The following is a 5,000-nucleotide window of genomic DNA, read 5'->3' as shown; positions in this document are numbered from 1 at the left end:
CTGGTGATCTGACCTCCATGAAACACTGTCATCATCTCACCGGTTAGGTCCCAAAGCCACTCTTCCCATTGACGGTCCGTGGAGGAACGCGAGCCTGAAGGCTTTCTTAAGAAATGTTGATGCCGGAAAAGAAGAACCAGGTGATTTCAAAAAAAAAAAAAAAGAATCATAAACTCAAACCAATTGCCGTCTGATATAAAATATTTGAAGACTTTAAACCCGCCGTACGTTGTTTTTTTTTTGTTTGTTTTTTTTTTAAGGCTGCGATGTGGACTGTCAGATTGACGGCATCACCAAGCTCGCTCCGGTTGTCGCCATGTTCGCCGGACGACCCGACATGCTGGAGAAAGTGGAGAGCGCCGTACGCGTCACCCAAAACAACGACATGTGTGTGGCAGTGACTCTGGCTGCTGCGAGGTGAGGAGGATGGGGACGATTTCGCCGGATTACGTCTTAAGCGACTGGGTCGTCCTGAATCGTGGCGTGTTTGTGTCCAGGTTTCTGGAACATTTCGTTCTGAAAGGCCCTGATCCCAACGCTTTGGATGCAGTTGTGGCTCAGCTGAACGACCCCAACAGGAAGAACCCTCAGGATCTGGACAGGGCTGTCATTGGTGATTGATCTGACGCCGTAAACTAAAACTGTCAAAACGGGGCCTCGCTTTGTGAATGTAATGCTCTTTAGGCCTATATATGTTACTTCTTAAGGGTTGCATTTACTGTCCTCTTTAGAAATTGTGAAACCATGAGTTGTACGGCGATTTTAAGAGGATAGAGTAAACATCCAATCTTGGGTAAGAACCACGTAATTACCATCGTGTGAAATGAGCCACGACCTCAATCCAATCAGTTTGCCTCTCAGATTTAATTCCACGGAGCTAATGAAAATCCCCGGAGCATCCATGATAGTTAAACATAAGTTTTCCAACAAGAAATGCTGCACATGCTGATGTCTATCTTGAATTTGCACAGCGGAAACTAATTCCCCTTTAAACAGGAGCAGTTAGATTGGAAGTATATGCAGAACATCTTTGAATAAACACCAAAGTTTGACTGAGAAGATCCAAATGAACCACTGTATTTTGTCTCTCTTCTTCTTCTTCTTCTCTGTCTCGACTGCAGCGCATATCGGCCAGGTGAAGGAGAACTTAGCCAAAGCGTCCCATCAGCTCATACCCGCTGTGTTCACTAACACATGAGGTAAGCCAGTAGATAGCAGCGGGACTCAGGTCTGTTGACTTGGCATCGCCTTCACGTCCTTCCTGAAAGCAGATCCTGTCATTAGGCCCCCCTTTTGCCTTTGATCTGTAATGCTCTCCCTCCTCCTCCGTTTTTCTTTTCTTTTTTTTTTTTTTTTTTTCTTCCCTCCCCTGCTGAGTTGGCTGTCTCGGGGTTTAAAAAGCTTTTAAAGTTCCCCCTCGCTAGATCCGTTCACGTCCCTGCTAATGGCGTCTGAAGAGCGGAGCAAATGACGGTGCTTCTGCGGATAATTGGAAACATGCCTGTGGTCGTCTGTGTCCAGCTTTGCCCGGTGCGTTCCAGGCGGCGCTGCACGGGGTCCTGACTATGAAACAACTGGAGGAAGCTGTGAGGGACACCATGCGTCGAGGGGGATGCACCGCCAGCCGGGCCTCCTTCATCGGAGCCTGCTTCGGGGCGCAGGTACAGTAGGAATGTCAGTCAGTGATCTGAACCCATACTGGCATAGGAAAAAGATTATTAAATACCTTCAGATGTAATGTATTTCAGTGCTTTCACAAAATGGTCATTATTACATTATGATTGAAAGCTGAAAGAGACAATAACAAATGCTAATGTGTGGCACTTTGACCGGAACTGCGCCTCAAAACAAGGATTGCGAGAGAATGTTATGGAACTGTTAAAACATGGTGGAGGACGTGTAATGCTGTGGTTCTGTTACTCAACCAAATACTCTGGGAGTTTTGGGAGTGCAGCTCTTCAGATCAGAACGCCACAAAACCAGTGCAAAATGTTTCATCACACGCATCAAACTTCTTGCATGGTCGTCTCAGTCCCTAGAGTAATGATTCCCTTTGTGATCAATAAAGTATTTTTGAATTAAATTGAACTGGACTATTGTGGCAAAATTAGCGAGAGTAAATTGGATCGCAAATGGAGACGAAGTGCGCGGAGAGAAGCTCGAGCGAGCTAGGAGAACGTCTCCGCTCGCGGTTACGTTTTTTGGCGATAAGTTGGCAGAGCTGGTCAGCTTCTTACCGTTACACGTGATTGGCTACCGTCCATTTCCTCTGTGATTAAACGGAGCCGTGATTCAATCAATAATTGTATCAAAAATTCCTCTCTCTGAATGTTTCAGCTTTCTGAAATGTTATAGAGAGTACAACTCATTCATATCAAAGGTACCAGAAATTGTACCAAATTTGAAGGGATTTATTGTGAACCAAATAAATGCCTTCAAATTAAAGGTTGTATTTTTGTAAAATTTCCAGTGAGACGCTCTAAAAGTAGAATGTTTTTTTGCAGGTCTTGACAAGAAACAGTGCATGGAAACATTTTGCATACATCCTCCTTGTCTATATTTGTGAAACACTCATTAGCTCTGACAGCGCGCTCGTCTATTCCAAGAGTTCGTCTGCATTAATCTGTCTTCTCAACGTATTTGCAGACCGGCCTCCGCGGAATCCCGGAGTCATGGAGGAAGAGGACGCTCAGATACCCTCTGCTGTTGGAGCTGGCTGAAAATGTGGTCGGCAGACGGCAGCAGTTGTAGCTTTTATTGACTGATTGAGTGTAGGCCTCCCCATGATACAGATACACTTTGACATGGCAGTTCATGATGGCTGCATTCTAAAGTCTGAGTGTAGCTTGAAAATATTTGCTCTGTCAAAGTTTATTTAGTTGGGGGAAAGAAAAGGAGGAAGAGAAGAGAAGAGAAAGTGTGTCTAAATTGTGTGCGCTCAAAATAAAACTCCCCCCGCCCCCAACTACCGTATCTGTATCCGTCTGTTATCTTCTCGGCTGCTTAATATTAGGAAACATGTCTGGTGGGTAAATCATCCGCCGCAGTCAAGCTTCAGCAGCATTTCTATCTTCTTTATTCCTCTGAGTACGTTCTGTTATTTTTGAAGTGAAGGAGCTGCAGCGGACAGATTTACTTCTGGAACGAGGAGAGACTGCAACCTCCTCCTCTCTCCAAGGAGCCTCTTTCCCTTTATGAAAGTGCTGACTTCGATATTCACATGTTTAAAGCATCCACCCCAACACTCCTGAAAGTTGGCCAAGCACAAGGCCATGCCAGAGACTTTATGTCTTTAGCACGGCGTGGGTATAAAAATGTGGTGTGTAGGCTACTTAGTTGCTTTTCCAGCCCACTTGTTGAAAAATGATAAATGGGAAGTAGTTTAAAGTATAAACTCTAAAATATAAAAAGAAAAAAAAAAGAAAAGTTAAACGCATGCTTTATTTTAAACAAACGGTGGCTTTGCGTAACAGGAAGAAAACACAGTTGCGATTGGGTAATTACAGCCTACACGGTCTGTTAGCCAACGTTTAGGAGAGCGAAAGGGTTGTGACCAGCAGAAGCTTTTGTCTTCCTCCCACACTGCATGCTCATTCTGTCATAATTACATCCAGACATAAGGAACATTTCATTTTTTTTTTTTTTTTTTTAAAGATCTGCCAAATTGTGCATTCTTTGAATAGCTTAACACAAGAACAGGCTTGTTAAATGTTTTATTTTAAGGATGCATTTGGTCCCACTCAGGGAAAAGTGTCACATGACCCCAACACCTTTATTTATACAAATTTTCATCAGATTAGAAAAAATAAAAACACAGCTAACAGAAAAAGTGCAATGTTCTTCTGATCCTTCTGTTGTTTTCTCAGTTTTATTAATATTTACTTTTTCAATCTTTCCACTGCTGTTTTAAAGTTGGGAATGAACTCCACACAAAATGCAATGAATTTTTTGGCCACTAAATTTGGTATTTCAGCCTGTTTATGGTCATACGTACCGTAGCATTTCAATCAGATTGAAGTCCAGACTTTAAATATGCCACTCCAAAATATTCATTTAGTTTTTTTGAGCCATTCAGAAATGAACTTGATTGTGTGCTTTAGATCATTGGCCATGTACTGATGTTCAGAGGTTCTTCTGGTAGAGAGCAGAATATTTCAGTTAATTAAATCAGATTGTCCAGGTTTTCAGGTTCTGGGGTAACCTACTCTGGGTTTGTACATCTAGTCCCTTGAAGTCTTTAAGTTTATATTATGAATATAAACTATCAAAAAGTAAAAGATGTTCATGACTTACAGCATTATTCTCTGTCATAATACTTCCAAATGTTTATCCTTGAGTACGGCCATCATTTTCATCTACTTTTGCAAACTAGTTTGCATCATTTGTGCTTAGTTAACAATTTGGAGTTTTTAAAGTCAATTGTAATTGGTCAGTGGTCACCCACTAATCTGCTTTAGCTGATGACCTGTGGGAACTTTTATAATAGTACTGAACATACAGTTCTAGTTTAAGTAATTGTTTCGCTAGAGCGACTTAATCCCAAAAAAGCAGTAGGCGAAAAGCACATTTTGTGCATCTAATATGTATAAAACTACTTGCCATACAGGAACAAATATAGATCAAGAGAGATAGCCTATGCCGCCACATACTTTTGCTCCAGTGAAAAAAGTGATTTATAAGACTGTGTCGAATAAAATGAAATGATTAACTTTGCCTGTTAAATGCAAGCTACAAACAGTGTATGAATTATGAATTTTCTCTGTCATTTTATTCGAACTTTTTTACTTTATATTTTACCTTCTATTTGCCTGTGAATGCCTCTCGCGCATGCGCGCGACTACGTAAACGTTGTCTCTGAGAAGCCAGAGCCGTGAACTATCTTTCAGTGTACTATCTTTGTCTGGCTCAACAGCTGGGTGGAACTCAGACAAAAAAAAAAAAAAAAAAAAGAAAAAAAAAAAAAAAAAAAATTGCTTTAATGCCATTTTTTTTTGGGAGAA

The 5,000-nt window shown here is 41.5% G+C and overlaps 1 pseudogene; it reads left to right on the top strand.

The window, feature by feature from the left end:
- Positions 1-3,404, top strand: part of LOC106961524 (crystallin J1B-like) — a 7,437-nt pseudogene extending 4,033 nt beyond the window's left edge.
- The last annotated feature ends 1,596 nt before the right edge of the window (positions 3,405-5,000 follow it).

Source organism: Poecilia latipinna, unplaced genomic scaffold (genome assembly GCF_001443285.1).
Source record: "Poecilia latipinna isolate Pla-1442-1.1 unplaced genomic scaffold, P_latipinna-1.0 Scaffold1308, whole genome shotgun sequence".
Taxonomy (NCBI): domain Eukaryota; kingdom Metazoa; phylum Chordata; class Actinopteri; order Cyprinodontiformes; family Poeciliidae; genus Poecilia; species Poecilia latipinna.
The sequence above is the reverse complement of the archived record's forward strand: the minus strand, read 5'-3'. Positions and strand labels throughout refer to the sequence as shown.